At 39.3% G+C, this 23176-nt stretch overlaps 1 non-coding gene across 1 annotated transcript; it reads right to left on the bottom strand.

The window, feature by feature from the left end:
• Positions 1-994: 994 nt before the first annotated feature.
• On the bottom strand, positions 995-1101 carry LOC127483035 (U6 spliceosomal RNA). The gene has a single exon (XR_007909009.1). It is a non-coding gene; the product is annotated as a U6 spliceosomal RNA (small nuclear RNA).
• Positions 1102-23176: the final 22075 nt, after the last annotated feature.

Here is a 23176-nt window from a genome sequence, read left to right as displayed (position 1 = left end):
ATTAAGGACAGAGATCCTACATGAGGAGTAAGTGCACAGTGACTCCTGTTGTTGACTTTACCAATTGACACTCCTGTCTATGGCATCAGTAGTCTCCCTATGCTCTGGTCATGAGTTTCCAAGGCTATGGAAGCCCTCTGAGTTCTCCGATTCTTATCTTGTTTAGACAAGCTCATAGTCAAAGTACCTTCAGAGAAAGGTACCTCCTTCTTTGAAGACCTGTTCTTTCCACTGGGATCTCACTCGCAGAGATCTTTTGCCAGAGTGTCTTGGCTTTCCATGCCTGAAATACTCTCATGGGCTTTTCAGCCAGATCCGAATGCCTTTAGGGCTGATTCTGAGGCCAGAGTGCTATTTAGGACATCTGCCATTCTATGAGTCTGCTGAGTATCTCACTTCCCATGTTGGATCACTCTCCCCTTTATTTATTCCATCGGTTAGTGTTAGCAGGTACTAGACTTGTTTATGTGCTCCCTTTGACTCTTAGTCCTTTCATTATGATCAATTGTGAACTGAAATTGATCACTTGGAATAGTGAGATGGCATTGGCACATGCCACCTTGATGGGATTGAATTGGAATCCCCTGGTATGTTTTTAACTCTACCATTTGGGGCAAGTCAGCTTGAGCATGTCCCAAATTATACATCTCTTCCCTCTCTTATTCCCACTCTTATGTTTAACAGGGATCACATTTCAGCTTTTCAAATAAATATATCTTTTTTAAAAACAGTATTATTAAACAATTGTATTAGAAAAGGAGAGTGCTATCAAATCAATCATGAGTTTCTAACAATAATCTAGAATAATGATAGGGGTAAAAATTTAAATTATAGATTATTATATCAGATGTTATGGATATTAAATGGTTTGTAAAATGCACAAGGAAAGTTCTATACCTAAATGGCTTAAGTAGTGACTTTTAACCCACATTTAAAAAAGAAAATCACTTCTACACAAACTTTTATTTTTTTTCCTCTCCCAGAACACAAGTATAAAAATATGGAACACTTCACGAATTTGTGTGTCATCCTTGTGCAGGGGCCATGCTAATCTTCTCTGTATCATTCCAATTTCAGCATATGTGCTGCTGAAGTGATCACATACAAACTCTTTAAAAAATAAGATGTGAAAGCCTATTTAAGATTATCTTATTATTTCAGACATATTCTGAAATCTGATAAAGACATCAAAAGAGAATCTCAGTACAATCATCCTTCTGGATCACAAGCAAAAAATCCTCTGACAAAATAATAGTAATTGATGAAATATCCATCAATCCATAAAAAAGTAACTAGATCATGTCCCTATATGGCTTATCCCATGAAAGGAGGACAGATAAAATATGAAAATTAATGTGGAATTCTTTTTTTTAAATATGTTTTTGAATTATTTATTTGAAATTCAGAGTTACAGAGACAGGGAAACATACACACACACACATACACACACACAGAGGAGAGAGAGAGAGAGAAAGAGAGAGAGAGAGAGGAATCTTCTATTTGTTGGCTCACTCCCCAGATGGTTGCAACAGCCAGGACTAGACCAGGCTGAAACCAGGAGCCAGGGGCTCTATCTGGGTCTTCCACATGGAAGATGGCTGAAAACTTGGGCCATCTTTGTTTGCTTTCCCAGGCACTTTAGCAGGGATCTGGATCAGAAATGCAGCAGCTGGACATGAACCTGTGTCCACATGTGATGCCGGCATTGCAGGTGTCAACTTTACCCACTACGCAACAATGCCAGCCCCTAATCAGTGTAGTTCATGGTATTAATATATTAAATAATAAAACATGATAATTTTAATAAATACAGAAAAATCACTGGATGAATTCATAAAATAATGTTGGAGAAAAATTCTCAGCTAGGAATGAAAGGGAATGTCCTCAATGAAAAGAAAAAAAAAATATGAGTAGGATGGAGCAGCCTAAAACAAAAATCACAGTTAACATCAGAAGCAGTGGTGAAAGACTACACAGTCTTTCTCTAAGATTAAGAACAGGGCAAGATGCTTTCATAATTAATATACCTATTTATGGGCTATGGTATGTATATATAGTGTACTGACCAAAACCAGGTATCAACATTTCCACTTCTTTAACATTACTTTGTTTGGAGGCATGGAGCTTCTTTCTTCTATTTGTCCATACTATATATATATATATATATATATATATATATATATATATATATTAGGTTATTGTGAACTATAGTCTCCTTACTATGTCATGTAACACTAGTGACTTACTCTATCTGACTCTGATTTGGTACTCTTTAAGACATTTGGTGTCCTAACTTTAATTCAAAATTTTATTATACATACCAGCTTGTGCTCCTGTTAGTGAAAAGGTAAAAGTTTTCAACTTAATAAGATAAATCATATGCTGAGTTTCTTAAGGTCTATGGTAAGAAATCTTTTATCTGTGAAATTGTGAAGAAAGAATAAGAAATGGTGCTAGGTTTGCCGTTGCCATCAATTGCGAATTTTGCCTCCACAGTGTATAAGTGCTTAGTCATTCACTTCACTTCATCTCATCAAGTGGACAGAGTGTCATCTCACATCATCACAGGGTAAGCACAGTATAACAGGATATGTTGAGAGAAAAAGAACAGACACACATAATTTTATATAGTATATTGTTATACATGTTTACTTTTATTTTTGGTTGTTAATCTCTTATTGTGTTTAATTTATAAATTGCATTTTATCACAGTTATATTTATATCAGAAAAACATGGAATATGTAGAATTCATTACTACAGACTGAGTATACTTTATGAAAAATATTTGGCACAAGGATTTCAGAATATTTTGGAATATTTGCATAGACTAGCAGTTGAACACCCCAATCTGACCCAAAATGCTCCAAAATCTAAAACTAGTTTTGCATTTCAGACTTCCCAATTAAAAAGACGCTCAACTGTATCTTCAGTTTCAGGCATTCACTGACGACCTCAGAACCCACCTCTTCAGGTGCAAGGAGACTTTGCTGTATAAAGTTTACCATTACACGAGGATACATCTCTGTCTGTGTATAAACTGATTGCACCAGGTCTCTCTGACTAAAGGAGAACTGGATTAGGGTGGAAGGAAAAGACTGTGAAATTGGTTGTCACCCATGAAGTGAGAAGTATGAGTAACTCAAAAATGCAATGGAGACCTATAGAAACAACACTCTCCACATCTGAAAACAGTTAAATGTCAATAAGAGTGAGTCAATTAATGGCGAAGAAAGTGGAATCATAGTTGTTATAGAAAAAGTATATACCTGGAAATATTCACAGTTGGAGCCATTGTCTTTGGAAAAGAAAAGGGACCATTCTCAACTGTAACAGGATTGCAAAATGAGAGGACGGTCGCAGATGATGACAACTTTGTAAATCTGCTGGGAAGTTAGAAAAATTTCTAGGTAATGGTCTCTCTCTTTTTTTTTCAGTATCAGAAGTAAGATAATTTGTTGAGTATGAAAAGGTAGACATAGCATTGACAATCTAAACAGTATGGGAAAGGTTTGAATCAGGCTGTTTTGATTGTGTAAGAGTATATTAATCAGGGCCGGCGCCGCAGCTCACTAGGCTAATCCTCCGCCTTGCAGCGCCGGCACACCGGGTTCTAGTCCCGGTCGGGGCACCGGATTCTGTCCCGGTTGCCCCTCTTCCAGGCCAGCTCTCTGCTGTGGCCAGGGAGTGCAGTGGAGGATGGTCCAAGTGCTTGGGCCCTGCACCCCATGGGATACCAGGAGAAGTACCTGGCTCCTGCCATCGGATCAGTGCAGTGCGCCGTCCGCGGCGGGCATTGGAGGGTGAACCAATGGCAAAGGAAGACCTTTCTGTCTCTCTCTCTCACTGTCCACTCTGCCTGTCAAAAAAAAAGTATATTAATCAGAAAAATGTAAGGCACAGATATATAACATATGCTCATATACCAGTTATAAGTATATGGATCCACTCAAAAAACTGAGGCAAAGGATGCACAATCAATTCTTAAAAGAGGTTATATCTGTGTACTGAGATAACAGGTAAGCTTTTTAATTTTATATTTATCTTTTTAAAAATTAGAAAATATTAATCAAGATTTTAGACTGAAGTAAGGTTTTACAGACTTATGGGATAGTACTAATTTATGACACAAGCCAATAATTTTTGGCAAAGCCCTAGAAATAGAAATAATCAGATAAGGGGATTACATGAAAAGAACATTTCTTTAATTTATTCTCTAAATATTTTGAAAAAAATTCAGGAGCAAAATATACAGATTCATAATACTAAGTTGGGTGGGACAGCAATGGCATTTCTAAAGATATGTATGTATTGACCTAGAATTAACAACAGCTTACATTGCCTTTGTAAGTTTTGCCAACTCACTTTGAGATGAGCCATTGCATTTTGATTAAACCAATGCAATTTTGTTAGGGTGCTTTCCCTTCTTCTGACCAGGGTTTTGGAGCCCTGAGGGAGTGATTTTCTGTGAGTGATATTGCAAAGCAATCAAGGGATCAAAATTCAACTCCTCCAGATGTTGAAGTTTGTGTTCAGCTGAATGCAGTCCATATGACTTTCTTTGTGCTTCTAACATCTTTCGGAGCCTGCAGTTGTGTTTGTTTTATACACTGCTCCATTTAGAAAGTTAAACAGACACAGTATGTAACCTACGTGCAAAAAAGACATATTGGGGGATATAGTATTATAATCAATCAAGCTAAAATTTTTTCTGATATTCTGTCTGACCCAAAATACTCCAAGCTCTTTGGTTAAGTCTGACAATAACCAGATGGGAGATATCCATTTCTCTGCTTTAAATACACTTTAAGCAACTTAGGTTCAAATAAAGTTTAAATTGTGTCAAGACAGTCAAGACTTGTGGCCAGGTAGGGACTAGCTTTCCACTCTGGTGCAGTGCAGATGTTGTATTTCAATGTTAAAGAAAATATAAATCACAATAATTTTCACCTTCATTGTTTTCAGTCAGCAGCGCCATGTGGTTAAATGAACTCCTCCAAAAGTGATCTTTCATCAAAGACCCATTTCCACTGCTGTCTTTTATTTCCTCCTTCAACTTAAATACATGTAAAAATACTTTTTGTTCTTGTCTCTGGAAGAAGAAGCGAAATATTCAGCTTCCAGATCTATTTTGTCACACTGTGACCTTGGAAGAGATATTCCTCATTCGGGGTTGATATTGGGCTATTGATAAAATGACCCGTTCAGCTGTATCCCGCTGCTATGAAGCCACATTCTCAAGCTTTGTGTCTCAGGGATGCCTTCATCTGGAAATTCCAGAGTTACAAGACTCCATAATTTATTATACTTAGTGTAGGTGTAATTTATTGTCCAAATAAGACATGTTTGTAAGTGAGACAATATTAATAATTATGTCTAGAAAACAGATTTAAACTAGGATTTTCTGAGGCAATCAAGCTATAAGCTTTGGAACCAAACCATGCTAAGCCCTATAACTTGCATCCCAAGAAGGTTATGGCATCCAAACGAGTTCATGCCATATACTATACCATAATTCTTCTACCTTCTAGTTTAGATTAATAGGTTTATTTTAAAAACGTGTCTTTATTTTATTTGGAATAGTCATTTATCCATTAACTACTTTTTGCTATTTTTTTTTCTTTTTTGGCTAAAATATCTCTTGGATGAGATAAATACATCCTCTACTCTAGGCATGCTAATCTAAATCTAGTAGTAACTGAACCTCCCAAATCTCATTCTGCTATATCTTTAAAATGATTTTCCTAAATATCTATCTAGTTACTAAGTTACATTTATTCTTTCCTTTCTGAATTTTACCATTTTGTTTCTGAAAGCAACATATCTTCCCTTCCTTTTGTTCTGTATCTAATATAAATTATTCTTCCCTAACAATCTGGAATTTATTATAATGTGCTAATGTCAGTTTTTAAAGTATACCATGATATTTTGAGAGCATTTCAATAAAAGTTTAAGGAAAAATGGAATTAAAAGGTAAATTTAGTGGTGGGCATTTAGCCTAGTGATTAAGACACTGGTTAAAACAATTGCATTCCATATAAGAGTACCTGAGTTATTAACCTGACTCTGGGTCCTGACTCCACATTTTGCCAATGCAGATCCTGGGAGGTTTCAGGTAATGGCTCAAGCAGTTGGATTCCTGTCACCCTAACTGGGAGACCTGGATTTAGTTTCCTATTTCTTGGTTTTTAAATGGCTGATTCTCACTGTATCCTCACCTGGTCAATCCTTGATCTGTATACTCATGTCTTAAAATCCTCTTCTAAGGATACAAACCATATTGACTAGGGCCAACATAAATGAGTTCATTTTCTTTGTATGTCTTTAGAGGGTCTATTTCCTCATGAAGTCACATTCAGAGGCACTTAGATTTTAAGACTGCAACATATGGGGACCAGCACTGTGGCATAGCACTTAAAGCCACCGCCTGCATGCCAGTATCCCATATGGGTGCCAGTTTGAGACCTGGCAACTCCACTTCTGATCTAGCTCTCTGCTATGGCCTGGGAAAGCAGTGGAAGATGGCTTAAGTACTTGGGCTCCTGAACCCACGTGGGAGATGGAAGAAGCTCCTGGCTTCAGATCGGCACAGCTCTGGCCATTGCAGCCAAGTGGGGAGTGAACAAGCAGATGGAAGCCCTCTCTCTCTCTCTCTGCATCTCCTTCTCTCTCTGTGTAACTCTGACTTTCAAATAAAATAAATAAATCTTAAAAAAAAGAAAAAAGACTTCAATATATGAATTTGTGGGAGACACAATTCAGCCGGTAATACTAGATCTGCTCAAGTATAAAACAAAGATACAACAATTAACATTATGTATGATTTCTTTTACCTCTATTCTCTCTAATACCTCCAGAGGAGTTGCTACATTTGCTTATTTATGTGATGTATTAAAAATGCAACTGTGGCTCATCTGACACAAGAACACATAGAAAAAAGGGAATCTACAGTTGGAAATAACCAGGAAATTTCATTGTAAAAAACTCAATTTAGATTAAATAAAATTAAAACAACACTTCAATAACTTTCTTTTTTGTAATCTTGGGAAAGCCATAATTGATCATTCCTTCCATTTATAAGAACAGTATCTACTACTTTTATTTCAAAATAATTAAAATAACCAATGAGCAGATTTAGGAAATGATCATTATTAAGAATAGGTCACTATTTGATCATTGTTTCTTTCTTTTTTTTTTTTTTTTTTTTTTTTGACAGGCAGAGTGGACAGTGAGAGAGAAACAGAGAGAAAGGTCTTCCTTTTTGCTGTTGGTTCACCGTCCAATAGCCGCCGCGGCTGGTGCGCTGCGGTCCGCGCATCACGCTGATCCGATGGCAGGAGCCAGGTGCTTCTCCTGGTCTCCCATGGGATGCAGGGCCCAAGGACTTGGGCCATCCTCCACTGCACTCCCTGGCCACAGCAGAGAGCTGGCCTGGAAGAGGGGCAACCGGGACAGAATCCGGTGCCCTGACCGGGACTAGAACCTGGTGCCAGCGCCAAGGCGGAGGACTAGCCTAGTGAGCTGCGGCGCCAGCCCCTCCCACTTTTTATTTTATACACGGTGCCGGCCAGATCATTATTTCTTATCTCAGCTTACTAGATATGAGTTTCAAGTGGTGTTTCCTCTGTATGTGATTATAACTTCTTTAAGAACAGATTAAAAAATTATATGAGATGTGAATGGGATAATTTTCATTTTATTTCTTTGCGTATAGTAGGCAACCATAACAATCTGTGGGATACTATCTTAAAAGCACTTAACCACATACCTTCTTTCTCTTCCTAAGGGGAATCAAGTCACCATTAGAATTCCAAGGCTTCCAAAGGTATACAGTTTTATCCTTTCATCTCTTTCTAGAATAATTATTTCTCCAACAACCCCCAGAGAAAGAGACCAAGACCTCACTTTATCATTTGCATCTCTTCTTAAGAGATGTTGTAAACCATACACCCCTGAGAGACACAGGTTTCTTCTACGGCTTAACAAACCTGGGGGGGGGGGGGGGGACAAGGTAAGAAAGACTCTTAAATCTAGGAAATTTCATTTCTAACAGGATTCCAAATTGTCATTGGAAGGTCAGAAATACCCAACAAGGATTTCATTAAAATTTTGGGGCTCACACTTGCTTAATTGTTCAAACAATATGGAGAGATTCTTTTTCTTTGAAATACCTTTGTTGCTGTCACTCTCCAAGTTCAAGTTCATACTGCTCCATTGGGGTGGGGAACCATTTTTCTGCCAAAGGCCATTTGGATATTTACAATAGGATTTGTGGGTCATACAAAATTATCAATTTAAAGATTAGCCTTCTGTGGGTTTACTCAGTTTTGAATCCTGCCCACAGTTGCCTTGGAAGGCCAGACCTAATGATTTTGCAGGCCTTAAATGGCCCATGGGCCAGATGTTCCCCACCTGATCTGTGAATGTTTTCATATTTGTCCTGTAGCGTGAGCAAGATGATTCTCCAGAGTCTTGATGGACATTATGATGAACAATTTTGCATATGTACTCATGAATATTTGTTTCTTTTACAGGATTGGATTTGAATCCTGGCTTCACCAATCCCTGGCTCTGTGTGTTGGTACCAGTTTATTAACATTTATAAGTCTATTTCAATGAGTTTTGAATATGGATAACAAAACCTGCTATATAAGTTATTAATAAGAATTATTTTACCTAACTGGTGGCCATTTAGGTAAATGCCAATACCTAGTACAGAGAAGATGCTCACTAAATGGATGTCATTTTTATATGATTATGAAATTGCTATAGTTTGAATGATAAAAAGCACATCAGTTATGAAGCAGGTATATTTGAAGCAATGGAAAATCACGCCAGGCTTATAGAAAATTATTAGTGGCAACCTCAAATATGCAACAGATATAGACTATACAAACCTGAATTTTTATTTTATGTTTACTGAACTAGTCACCTGTGCAAGGGAGAAACTTGGAGGGAACAATATGGGATATTGGGGTCTATTCATACAAAACTCTATGGTCTCAACTTGGATCTAGATATGTTAATTACATAACTAGTGGCATCAGGATTAGATATCCAGGATCATAAATATAGTTTCCCTCGTAGAAGATGAAATTTTTTTGATAAAGAAATAAAAATGAATGAGGAAACAGCATAAATAAAATATGCCATTTTTGGGGTTCAATTAAGTAAACAACTCAGTAAAATGATTACGATTCTAAAGGCACAGGAGAAACTGAGAGTCCTGATATTGCAGCATTCTATCTCAAAAGGTCAGATCTGTTCAGGAAATCCATTTGGAACTGGATTAGTTTGAAGACTTGCTTAATTCTTAACATTAAAAGAGGAGGGTTGGGCTAGCTCCCAGCTGTTGTGGCTGTTTGAGGAGTGAACCAGTGGATAGAAGATGTCTATCTCTCTCTGTCACTCTGCCTTTCAAATAAATACAAGAAATCTTTCTAAGGCGGGGGAGGGGGAGTGAAGGGAAGGAGGAGGAAGAGAGAAAGGACAAGCAAAGGAAAATCAAGTGAAAATTAAATACTGAATTAGCTAGCAAAGAGGAATTTCCTTAGAAGAATGACTACAACTTTAACAACTAGCCAGACTTATCTGAAATTGAAAGATGAAGTTCCTAGTGGAAAAAAGGTGAAGAAGAATGCTAGAATAGGATCCTAAATAATGACACAGGAGAAGATAGGCACATTATCAGAGAGCAGTTTGACAGGACTTCACCAAAGGCAAGCATGGCTTGGATCTCCACTGAGAAGCATTGTTTCAGTATCACAGATAGTTTGTAGTAAGAGTAATTAGACAAACGTCCCTTAAGAACTTGGACAGTAAAGTGAGAGTTTACAAAATTCCTGGGTGGATTTGATGGAGAAATATGCATGATAACTACAGAACACTAAAAATATGAGAGGAAAGTTTTCTTCTTTACCTATAGGGATGGGTATAATATTTTTGTTAAAGGAATATGCTTAAGTAATTTACGGAATTATGGCCTTAGCAGAAGTTGTAACAAAGATGGTGGATTTTTATCTGAAAATGAGGGAGGGAAAGGATAAAGGATATAGCTGTTGAAGCCTGAGTTGGATGCTGATCTGACAGAAAAGTCATTCCTTCTGGGTAGAAGAATCTAATTCCCGGAGGTATCACTGAGCAAAGATTAGGTAAACAGTAGATGCATTTGGTCCACTCAAGATTTTGTTACCACAGGAGGACACAGAGTATACTTTAGTAGTAACATCTAGAAGTATATTTTAGAAAAGTGAACCTTTGGATTGCAAACAAAACACACAAAAAAAAGTACACTGAAATTCATGAAATGGAGCTTGCGTTACACATGGTGAAATAGAAAAATGGCCTAATTTTAAAAACATTAAACGATTTGGAGCTCCCCTGTAACTTACTGAACGGAAAGAAAAACAACAAAGATGGAATCATAAACAAATTTTGACACTGATGGCAAAAATTCATAATAAAAACACAGCCTTACACACTGCAAGAGTGCTAATATCTCAAGCAGAGGTATAGGTCCTCATCAGGCTTTTGAGCCACTAGTTTTATTAACATCAGCAGCAGCTCCAATACAGGTGTCTGCAGCAAGAGATCTTTCCAGTTGGAACAAATGCAATGTTGAAGGAGAAAATATTCTTAGGAGATAGATTTCACCACCCATGTCAATTCTTTTTTTTTTTTTTGACAGGCAGAGTGGATAGTGAGAGAGACAGAGAGAAAGGTCTTCCTTTGCAGTTGGTTCACCCTCCAACGGCTGGCGCAGCTGGCATGCTGCAGCCGGTGCACAGCGCTGATCCAATGGCAGGAGCCAGGTACTTATCCTGGTCTCTCATGGGGTGCAGGGCCCAAGTACTTGGGCCATCCTCCACTGCACTCCCTGGCCACAGCAGAGAGCTGGCCTGGAAGAGGGGCAACTGGGACAGAATCCGGCGCTCTGACCGGGACTAGAACCCAGTGTGCCAGCGCCGCAAGGCGGAGGATTAGCCTATTGAGCCATGGCATCGGGCCTATGTCAATTCTAAAGCAAGAAGTGAGAGAAGCTGTCAGAAAAGCCCAAACATGAATATATCTCTGCTCACCAGAGGAAAGCAGGTATTTTCAATCTTGGCTGTGTAGTTACTACAGTCACCTGTGTAGTTACTAAAACTCCCAAAACTCTCATCATGCTGTAGATCCTCTCGAGAGCAGAGCTGCTTATCTGTGGTTTGAAGATCCCTAAGTGGTTAAAATATACTGCCAAAAATTGAGAACTCACATAGCAGCCTGTACACCTTTCCTGATAAGATCAAAGTTGCCAGAAGATGAGAACCATGGCCAACTGGCAGTTACTGAGTTTTGTACATAATGCATGAGAGATAAAGGTATTCCTTTTAAGACTAGAGCAAATTTCCAACTTTTCAGAAAGGCAGTAGGATCCCTAAATACCAATCACTGAGAGACAAGAGCTAGTAAGCAAACCATGCCAGCTGCCCAAATACAAGATACCAAAATTATTCTCTCCCTGAACTGTTTTACCAAGCTGAGAATAAATTCTCAGGCCATAAATCCCAGACTTTAGCACAAGTTAGCATCCGAGGCCAAAAGCTAGATTTTCTCCACCTATGTTCAGGCACTGAAATACCACACAACTTTTGCTATTGTCCTTGACAACACTAAGTGATGGATTCTGGAAACATAATTTTGGCTGGAATAACTGCTCTTGAGCTGGGAACCAGCATTTTCTAAACTTTATGGCAGTGGATTTAATAAGCTGATAATATTGTGTATATTTAAAAAAAAAATTGTGAACTATTTGAAAAGTGAGCCGAATCAGAGATCTGGTATCAAAGTAACTGAATTCTGAAAGGACCATATGCAATTCACAGAGCAATCAGGAGTTCACCCGCCCTGAGAAGCAGGAGCCCCACTCTGCCGTATGGACAGGGCTTTCTGTGGAAGCCCAGCCGGGACCACCGGCAGTCCCTACGCCGGAAGTTTGTGCCCAGAGGAGCCGGACTGGGGCCTTAAGTACTTCAACAAAAACGACACCAAGGAGGCCCTCATGAAGAAGACCGAGCACCTGAACGAGGCCGGCCTGCAGGTCACAACAGCACCCGCAACACCTTCATCTGCATGGCCATGAGGAGGGGGAGATGGTGGGCGGGCTCAACGCGCTTCCTGCAGGTGGCGTCCCGGGGCCAGTGACGCAGTTCCGGTGCCGAGGGCCCAAGCCGCGAAGGCTTCTGGAAGTACCGGTTCACCGTGATGGCCATTCAGAGCCCCCTGGCCACCTCCCCCCAGACGCCCTCGCCTGCGGAGAGGTCTTCATTGGCAGCAAGGAGATCCGCTACACGGTGCTGGATGTGTTCTCCCGGGGACACCACTCGCACACGGCGTCACCATCGTCTCGCCCAAATGTTAAGTTCCTGTCCACCTGTGAGACGGAGGGTCGGCCCTGCAGGAGGTGGACAGACCCGTGCTGCCCCGGGAGTACGCAGTGGAAGCCCACTTCAAGAACAAGCCCTAGCGGGAGGCACCGGACACCCCGGGGCCACGCACTCGTGTGATGTGGCCGACAAGTCGGCAGCCGGACCTGGGAGGGAGTTGTGGACAGAAGGAGCCTGGACAGGTAGGGTCTTGGCAGTCCTCATAGGAGCACCACTGAGGCTGTATCACGAGCAGACCGGGCCCAGGGGCTGATCTCGGACCCAGTCTTACTGCTACAGCCGCTCCACACCCAGGGGACTTGTGCCCTCCCTGCACTGACACTCCCCCCGCAGGGGGGCACTTGCTGCCCCCTAGCCGGGCCCCAAGCTGGGTTGCTGCACACTCTGGCTAGAGCCTGGCCACTGGGACTCTGCCCTCCTGCTTCGCTTCCCTCAGCCCAGCCTTGCCCTGCCACCCCCTCAATACGTATTTGTTGAAAAAAAAAATTGCTTGGATACAATTATGCAATTATAAGTATAAAACTGCAGAGAATAAACGTTGATTTAAATTCTTTAAAATTTAATTTAGAAGTGTATGATAAATCAATTTTTTGAATTTGAATTCCTTAGACATCAACTTGCAAAAAATTTGAGGACTTTAATTTTTCCTCGTGAAATATTTTTTTTAATTTTTTTTTAAAGATTTATTTATTTATTTGAAAGAGTTACACAGAGAGAAGGAGAGAGAGAGAGAGAGAGAGAGAGAGAGATTTTTTTTTTTTTTTTTTGGACAGGCAGAGTTAGACAGTGACAGAGAGAGAGAGACAGAGAGAAAGGTTTTCCTTTTTCCGTTGGTTCACCCCCCAAATGGCCGCTACGGCCAGCGCATTGTGGCCGGCGTGCTGCGCCGATCCGAAGCCAGGAACCAGGTGCTTCCTCCTGGTCTTCCATGCAGGTGCAGGGCCCAAGGACCTGGGCCATCCTCCCCTGCCTTCCCGGGCCACAGCAGAGAGCTGGACTGGAAGAGGGGCAATCAGGACAGAATCCAGTGCCCTGACTGGGACCAGAACCTGGTGTGCTGCCGCCGCAGGCAGAGGATTAGCCTAGTGAGCCATGGTGCCTGCCCCTCATGAAATTTAAAACATGTTTCATGTTAAACTTAACTTCATCTCTCTATTGTTGGCATTATGCTAGTGTATTGCTTTATGAATTTATCTTGTTTTATTGCAGAACCTCTGATGGTCTAGTTGGACAAAGATATAAATTGAGTTGGAAAATAAAATAGTGGGTTTTGGGTTTTCAGTCTTAGTTGGGGACTAGAGGTTTATTTAGTGATTTTTTGTTGTTGTTCTGAGCTGTAGTAAAGCACTTGGCAGAAAACAGAGCACTACTTTGTCTCAGGGGCTCAGTCTAATGGAAATGAGAACTGTGCTCTCCTGATAGTTTCATGAGGCAAATAGACTCATTCTTAGTTGACCAAAGACTTAATAGTTAAATCAGTGGATCATAAGATTAAAAAGTTGAGACCCCTAATTGGAACTCCATTCATTCATTGAGTTCCCCAGGAAACAGCATTTCTTTCACCCTATCCCTCACAACTCACTGGGAGTAGGAAGGAAAGACAAGAAATTCTCGCCTTTAGAAGGAAAGTCTGCATTTGTGTGGCCCAAGCTGTCTCTTCCCTGCCTACATATGGCAAAACGTCTTCTCTCCAGTGATTCTTTTTTTTTTTAACTTTTATTTAGTGAATATAAATTTCCAAAGTACGGCTTATGGATTACAATGGCTTCCCCCCCATAACGTCCCTCCCACCCGCAACCTTCCCCTTTCCCACTCCCTCTCCCCTTCCATTCACATCAAGATTCATTTTCGATTCTCTTAATATACAGGAGATCAGCTTAGTATACATTAAGTAAAGATTTCAACAGTTTGCTCCCACACAGGAACATAAAGTGAAAAATAATAGATGATTTTTTAAATGATGATGAAATCAGATCAAACCTATTGTCATGTTTAATCCCAGTGAGAGTCAAGTTGGGAATTGATAATTTTTTTTTTTTTTTACAGAAGATCAGTTTAGTATACATTAAGATTTCAACAGTTTGCACCCCCATAGAAACACAAAGTGAAATATACTGTTTGAGTACTCGTTATAGCATTAAATCTCAATGTACAGCACATTAAGGACAGAGATCCTACATGAGGAGTAAGTGCACAGTGACTCCTGTTGTTGACTTTACAAATTGACACTCCTGTCTATGGCATCAGTAATCTCCCTATGCTCCAGTCATGAGTTTCCAAGGCTATGGAAGCCCTCTGAGTTCTCCGACTCTTATCTTGTTTAGACAAGGTCATAGCCAAAGTGGAGGTTCTCTCCTCCCTTCAGAGAAAGGTACCTCCTTCTTTGAAGACCTGTTCTTTCCACTCTCCAGTGATTCTTGCACTGAGTAGGGCATCTCATTTATAATTATACAGACTATTTGTTTATGTGATTAAATTATATTCTCTGATAAAAACTTATTAACATTAGTATTTTAACTTAAGTATACTTTGTCTTTCTTATTTATTAACTATAACTAGTATAGTAGAGTTCTAGTTAATAAGGGGCCGCCTCAAATACTGCCAAAATTTTAAAAGTATAAAACTCATTGCATTATTATTTAATCAGTTTTTTCTTGATTGAGCTCTATGGAGGATTGCTTATCATATAATTGACACATTTTAATGTCTAAGGTATTATAAGTACTAATCACAAAATATGAGAAAGCTGACACCAGATGAACAATTATAGTTGAACTATAATTTCATAGCAAAATTATAAATTTTCTTTCCATCTGTGTGGCTATCGTAGAGATTATAGAAGGGGTTCTATGAATTATGTTTTTGTGGTTAAAAGTAAACAATAGGCCGGCGCCGCAGCTCACTAGGCTAATCCTCCGCCTAGCGGCGCTGGCACACCGGGTTCTAGTCCCTGTCGGGGCGCCGGATTCTGTCCCGGTTGCCCCTCTTCCAGGTCAGCCCTCTGCTGTGGCCAGGGAGTGCAGTGGAGGATGGCCCAGGTGCTTGGGCCCTGCACCCCATGGGAGACCAGGAGAAGCTCCTGGCTCCTGCCATCGGATCAGCGCAGTGCGCCGGCCGCAGCGCGCCGACCGCGGTGGCCATTGGAGGGTGAACCAACGGCAAACGAAGACCTTTCTCTCTGTCTCTCTCTCTCACTGTCCACTCTGCCTGTCAAAAAATAAAAAAATAAAAAAAAATAGAAAAAAAAAAGTAAACAATAAAGTCTTGGAAAATAAGCTTAGAAAACCCTATTCAATTTTATTAGTCATCAGGATATTACAAATTACAACCATGAGGAAATTTTACTTTTGCCAAGATAAAGTAACAGGAATCAAATTTGCCCTCCCTATTCGTGACAACCAAAAAACTGAGCATATGGAGCAGGGTGGAAGGTAGAGACTTTAAAACATGATAAGAAGTCTATTGTGGTATAATGGATATATTCATCATTTTACCTTGATTGTGGTGATACTCTCAAGTATGTATACACATGTCCAGATTTAGCAAGTGTTATATATATCTGCAAGTTTCTGTAGGCAGTAATTTCTTAAAACATTTACATACACATACACACATCCATACACAATGTAACACTACTAATACATACAGAATGGTTGAAGTGAAAAAGTCAAATCGTATTCACTGTTGTTTCTAATATCAAAAAACCAGAACTGTCATTTACTGCTGGGAATATAATTAGCTGTAATCACTTTGGAATACTGATCAGCTAAGCAAATACATATTTTATGACCCAGTAGTTCCACCCAGGCATATGTCCAGTAGAGATTCACATAAATGTCTATTAAAAGACTTGTTGGAAAGAGTTCATAGAAACACTGTTCACAATACTTGTTAACTAGAAATAAATAAATCATGGTATATTTTCACAGTGGAATACTATACAACAATGAGTTTTATTAATGACTATAATGTAAATTTAAAATTTTATCTCAAAAAATGTTAAGTTGAAAAAATTTTAAAACACAGAAAATATTTAAATTGAAAAGCTATTCAAGGCAGAAGACAAAAAGTTTCTGATTAGAATTTTTTTCAGATTTTCAAAAATTCCAGTTTCAAATTCTGTTATTTTGTTATAGCTGGTTAAATCTGGTGATAGAGATGTGACTGTAATGTGATTTTTCTCCCAGGAATGCTTGTGGAAAGGGACTTTATTTAGCATCTGTGCATAGAGAAGGGTGTGAAGGAAGGGCTAGACAATGCATTCAAATGCTAATTTATAGTGGAACTGCTTTTATTTGTAACAGTTCAAGTAGCACAGAGAAAAATATCCTATCACAGAGTGTTTTGAAGATACCTAACTTCTTAGGTCATGAGCAATCTGTGATTGGAGCTTATTTATATTATTGACTTCTAATCCTAGTATTTTACTTTAAGATCATAGATAAGGATTGATTCATAGTTAACTGTTGTTCTGATAATTATCCCACACATTCAAGTGACTATGAGCTAGAAATCTACAATTCTGATTAGGTACACACCGTGAGTCTCACATTTCATTTTGCTCTGTATTTAAAGATACATCTTTAATTGCATGCCCTAAACATCACCTAATATTTAATCAAAGAAAAAAATAAATCTTTTGAAAAACTGCTAAAATATTTTATAAAAACCTACAAAAGTAGAAAGAATTACATACAGAATCTGTATGTAGCAATTCTTCAGTCTCAACAATTGTGACTTCATGGCCACTTTAGACTCCTCTGTGGTTCTTCTCACTCTCCAAAACTGCATTAATTTGAAAAAAAAAATTACAAGATTCTTACCATTGATCTATAAGTATCTCATGTGTCACTAAACAATAAAGGTGTGTTTTCTTTTGCTTATAATGATTCATATTTTAAACTTAAGTATATTTGAAACAGGTAAAATGTATAGATATTAAGTGCATATAATGAGTTTTGTTAAATGTGTACATGTGTTAGCCTATATCCCAATCAGTATATAAAGCTATGACAGTAGGAAAAATTGCTCATGTGTTTTTCCAAACTATTTTCCTCCAGAACCAGTGTTCTGAGTTTTATCATTTTGATCAACCTTGAAATTCATAAAAGTAGATACTTAAAGCACATACTCATCTTTTTCAACTCAGATCTTTCTTCTCCTTCTGGTAATTCTAATCCACACTTTTGATCATTTGATGTTATTACACTATTCTCTCTTTTTTTAAAAAAGATTTATTTATTTATCCAAAAGTCAGAGTTACACAGGGAGAGGTGAGGCAGAGAAAGAGAGGTCTTCCATCCAGTGGTTAACTCCCCAATTGGCCGCAATGGCCGGAGCTGTGCTGATCCAAAGCCAGGAGCCAGGAGCTTCCTCCGGGTCTCCCTTACTGGTACAGGGGCCCAAGGATTTGAATCATCTTCTAGTGCTTTCCCAGGCCATAGCAGAGAGCTGGATTGGAAGTGGAGCAGCTGGGTCTCGAACCGGTACCCATATGGGATGCTGGCACTTCAAGCCAGGGCATTAACCTGTGGTGCCACAGCGCCAGCCCCAACACACTACTCTCTTATACTCTGGCCATTTTTAGTCTTTTAAAAAAAACTCTATTTTAAGATTATTTCTATTACCCTGTTTTTAAGTTCACTAATTCTCTTTTTTTGTAGTTTGTTCTATTGTTAATTAATGCATTTAAAATTATCAGCTATTACATTTCTTATGTGTACATGTTCTCTCTCTCTTATTTTTGCAGCTTCTAATTCTTTAGTGTGATTTCCTGTTCATCCATTCTTTCCACCTCTTCCTATAATTTTTTCTAAACATTCATATTATTATTATTATTATTATTATTTTGACAGGCAGAGTGGACAGTGAGAGAGAGAGACAGAGAAAGGTCTTCGTTTGCCGTTGGTTCACCCTCCAATGGCCGCTGCGGCTGGCACACTGCGCTGATCTGATGGCAGGAGCCAGGTGCTTCTCCTGGTCTCCCATGGGGTGCAGGGCCCAAGGACTTGGGCCACCCTCCACTGCACTCCCTGGCCACAGCAGAGAGCTGGCCTGGAAGAGGGGCAACCGGGACAGAATCCGGCGCCCCGACCGGGACTAGAACCCGGTGTGCCGGTGCCACAAGGCAGAGGATTAGCCTAGTGAGCTGCGGCGCCGGCCTCATAATATTATTTTTAACTTATCTTCAGCTACTTCTGCATGTGGGTCATCAATGCATTAATCTATGTGAATGTCATTTTGTAAGTTTTATCTGTTGCTTCCTTGCATGTTATGCAATTTTTTTATTGCATGGTGATCATCGTCTATGAAAGATACAATGGATTGAGGAATACTGCTGTTTTTTAAATTATTCTTTGATTATGGAAGCTTTTACTAACACCATTTACTTAAAGGAAAATAACAACATAAATCAATTCCTAAGACAGAGTTAAGAGAAGTGAGCCCAACCACCCGGCCTTGTGCTATTTTTTTATTACTGGAAATTCCCCTATGGTTATCTAGGGGCTAGTCTTTTTAACAGTGAGTGGAACTGAATTCAAGAAAGGGTGAGCTAAGGCTGAGTGATTTGGTTAAATGGCTACAGATACTGAGAGAGTGTGCAAGACTGCCCCAGTTATTTCTGGATTTTAGTCTCATTTCATTTATTTTTCTCATAAAATCAGAGGAAAGCAAATGCAGGCAGTGTTCTTATGCCAAAAAATTATTATTGTGTTTGGGCACCTTCCAGATCCTAGTGCATCCCACCTGCTCATAGTGTTGCCTGTGGCCTTCTTAACCTCAATGTTTTAGGTCTTTGTCAGACATTCTCCATCATCGGTCTGTACCCAGACCTAATTTTTCTCTAGAAGTTGTTGAAGTTTGCTGCCAAACTGCACAGGGCTCCATTCTCTGTAAATGAGTTATTTCATTAGGATTGATTTGCATCTAGAGTATTTCAATAGGCACATACATATGTGTGATGTTTATATTACCCATGTTTTGCTTGATGTTATCCCTAGTGAAGTTCTTCCATGTCTTCTCACATACCACACTGGAAATAGAATTTCCCTGAGAATCTATTTTAGTGTCAGAGATAGAAATTAACCTTGTTGATTCAATAGAAGGTGGTAGAAAAATCTGATGTGACCATTACCTGACAGAGGTTTCTCAACCTTCACGCTATTTTATGGGTAATTTTTTTTCATGGTAATGAGGTAGAGAAGGGAGAACTTATGCATTGTGGAATGGTAAGCAAAACCTTGACCTCTACCTACCACAGGCCAGGAGAAAACCCTCCCTACTATTTTGACAGCCAAAAGTGTCTTCTGACATTGCCATGGACAATCTTGGTATATAACTGCTCTGTCACTTTCTTAGGAAATTTTATTTTTTCATTACACATGATTTGGCACAAGGTATAAGGGCGTGACTTTGTTAGTCAAAATGGAAAGAAAATAGTTTTAGCTCACTTGTAAGCCTGATTTTGATTGTAAGTAGATTATGCTGTGTGTTTTTTTTTTTTCCCATAAAGAAAACAAGTTTAAAAGCTTCATCAAAGATAGCTCAGTTTTAAAGCAGTCATGCAAATGATTTCTTCACACCAGGCCACAGGACAAGAAGAAAACATCAAAGTGTTTTCACCCAAACAAGCATCCAAGTGTGCCAAGAGCCCCCACAGCTAGTCTGCACAAACTGGCAATGGAGGCAGGATGAGGTCCTCCCATGAAGCATATGTATAGAAATCTGTAGTCATAACAATGGTCCCAATGATCAGAATGAGGAGAAGGGCCTTAGCCAAAGGTGTCCCAAATATTCATCTTGTCCCTGGCATAGAATCTGATTTTTAAGTGCCAAAACACATAGGATGGATTCCTTTCATTGGGAATCCATCTGCCACCCTTCACTATCTCCAATTTTTTATTATAAGGACAGATTTATATGGTTGCCGGATCTGTTTTCATTCCAACACTAGGCTAAGCAATCTGGTCTGAAAACAAGGTCACCCCAGACTCTTGCTTAGAGGCAGTTTTCATTTATGGCAGAATAAAAAAAAAATAAATGAAAACAAATCACATATTCTGCAATGTAAAGGAGAGACTTTAGATAAATACTGCAAATACTTGAGAGCCTGCATTTTGAAGACATTGCATTTTTGGCTGATTTCTGCTAAGAAAATTCAAAATAATGAGGACAAATATCATTTTTGGACCAGTTCCACTTGAGTCCTACAGTATTATGGGATATTTTGTTCATCCTTAGCTTTTATTTTTCTCCTAATTTATTTTTTTCTTGATGCTACAAGTATTCTTGGAACTTATTATCCATTGAGTAAATCAAGCTGTAGTCAGTACAAGAAGAAAACTCTTAATCACTATAAATGATTGACTCTCATCAATAAATGTTTTAGATCTTTATTCCTGAAGAGGTACTTCAAGAGTAATTTCAACCACAGTTGACTTCTGTTAGGATAAAAAAGAGAACTGTAATATCTAAAGCAACACTGATAAATGAAGGGGCTTTGATGTGATTTCTTATACTAGGAGTGGAAGAAGGAATATTTTTACACTGGCAGTATATGCAATTTTTTGTTGAAAATCACAAACAGTGAAACAGAGTTGTCACACTATGTAGAAATGTTTGGGGAACTTGATTCAGTAGGAATAGTATTACTATAATAAAATGATATCAGCTCTAGATGATTTTGCTGATGATCCTTCCTTTTTCATATTACAGAATTTCAGAGTTTAAAGACAGAGGTATCTGAGGGAACTTCTCTTATTTTTCCAATTTTTCACAAGTCTTTATCGGCATTCTATTATTTTAATTATGATGGTAAGCATGATAATTCATTTAATGTATTCAGTGTGTGATGATCAAGTTATGTTACTTAGCATTTCCATCTCCTTAAACATTTTTAAAAATAATTTCTGATCAGTACTTAATAATTATATTTTTGTGTGATAGTCCCATATGTTGGATACATTGTACATTACTATCTGACACATGGTAAGTAATATTTCTTTCTTCACTTGTCATTACTTCCTGTTCACAGCCTCTCTTCTATTTGTTCATAAAATATGTTATAGGTTATTTTGAACTTTAGCTGTCCCACTGTGCTAAGGAACAATAGGTCTTATTTTCCCTATCAGTGTTTTGATACCTGTTACCCAGCCTTCATCTGAATCTTCTAACCCAACCTCTAGTAATCACTGTTCTACCTTCAAAAAGAACTTCTCCATGGTCCCCTAGCCACAACTATTCAATACCAGTGTATACTCTATGTTATCTTCTGTTTCTATAGTTAAATTCTCCAGGATCACTCTGAAGATAATCCTCGGAATTTGTAGTAGATTCTGTATCTTCCTTCCTTCTCAAAGGCATCATGAAAACAATTTCCTGTTTTTCAGTCATCATCAGTTATCCTTCCCTACTGCATGATTCTCATTAGCATATAAACTTGTGATTATTTATCTCATATTAAATAAGATTTCTTAAAAATATTTTGATCTCTTTTCTCTGCCAAATACAAGTCCATTTCCCTATGTACCAATTAGTATTATATGTATAAGGTTTCTCTCCTCCTATTCTCTCTGAAATATTTACCAGTAAGAATTTTGCCCCCATCATTGTCTCTGCACTGCTGTTGTAAGGGTTAGTAATGACCTCCAAGCAGAATGCTCAGTCCTCACCTCACTTGACGAATCAGCAACAGTTGGAAAATTCTTTGTCTGCCTCCAGCATAGCATTCTCTCTCTGTTTTCTTCCAATTTTATTGTCCAACCTGAGACAGATTCCCTGTAACATAGAGGCCAGACTCTTGTCAGTCTCCAATAACCCAAGGTATCTTTGCCTGTCTTGTATCAAAAGGAATCCCCTAGCCGGCGCCACGGCTCACTAGGCTAATCCTCCACCTGCGGCGCCAGCACCCTGGGTTCTAGTCCCTGTCGGGATGCCAGATTCTTTCCCGGTTGCTCCTCTTCCAGTCCAGCTCTCTGCTGTGGCCCAGGAATGCAGTGGAGGATGGCCCAGGTGCTTGGGCCCTGCACCCGCATGGGAGACCAGGAAAAGCACCTGGCTCCTGGGTTCGGATCAGCACAGTGCGCTGGCCACACTGGCGGCAGCAGCCACTGAGGGGTGAACCAACGGAAAAGGAAGACCTTCCTCTCTGTCTCTCTCTCTCACTGTCCACTCGGCCTGTCAAAAAAAAAAAAAAAAAAGGAATCCCCTGACTTCAGGGAGCGGTTCAGTTAGCCCTACAAGGTTCTAATCACCAGGCTCAAGAATTCATTTGCTTTTCCAGTAACTAAAACCTTATTGGTCAGTATTGTACAGAGGGTTTTGTTTAGGGAATTTCAGAAAGGTCCAGGTGGGAAAATTTCAGGTCTGGGGCACAAAGTAACTACTACCTGCACGTGACCCCCTTGCCCACTGAGGCCCACCTGGCCATCTCAAATTCCCTAAGAGCACAGTATCACTGAGCAATCACAGCAAGGTCTGGAGCACCGCTGTCTGACTAGGAATTTGGACACATGCTGGACACACATTTGTCGCCTCCAGTTTCAGTCTAAGCACCTTCATTCCTAAGTCCTCAGTGAGCCTAGGAATAAAGCAATAGCTGACTGGCTCCTTTCTGTGTGCTTGCAATAAATACCTACTTTGTTCCATCACTCAATGTCAGTAATTGACTTTCTACATGTCAGGTAAGTAGGCCCAGGTTTGGGGGTTCTATAGTAATGCCTCTAACTATTTTGGGGGGTTGTTCTGCAACTGC

Source organism: Oryctolagus cuniculus, chromosome 4 (genome assembly GCF_964237555.1).
Source record: "Oryctolagus cuniculus chromosome 4, mOryCun1.1, whole genome shotgun sequence".
Classification (NCBI taxonomy): domain Eukaryota; kingdom Metazoa; phylum Chordata; class Mammalia; order Lagomorpha; family Leporidae; genus Oryctolagus; species Oryctolagus cuniculus.
This window is presented reverse-complemented; position numbering and strand designations above follow the sequence as displayed.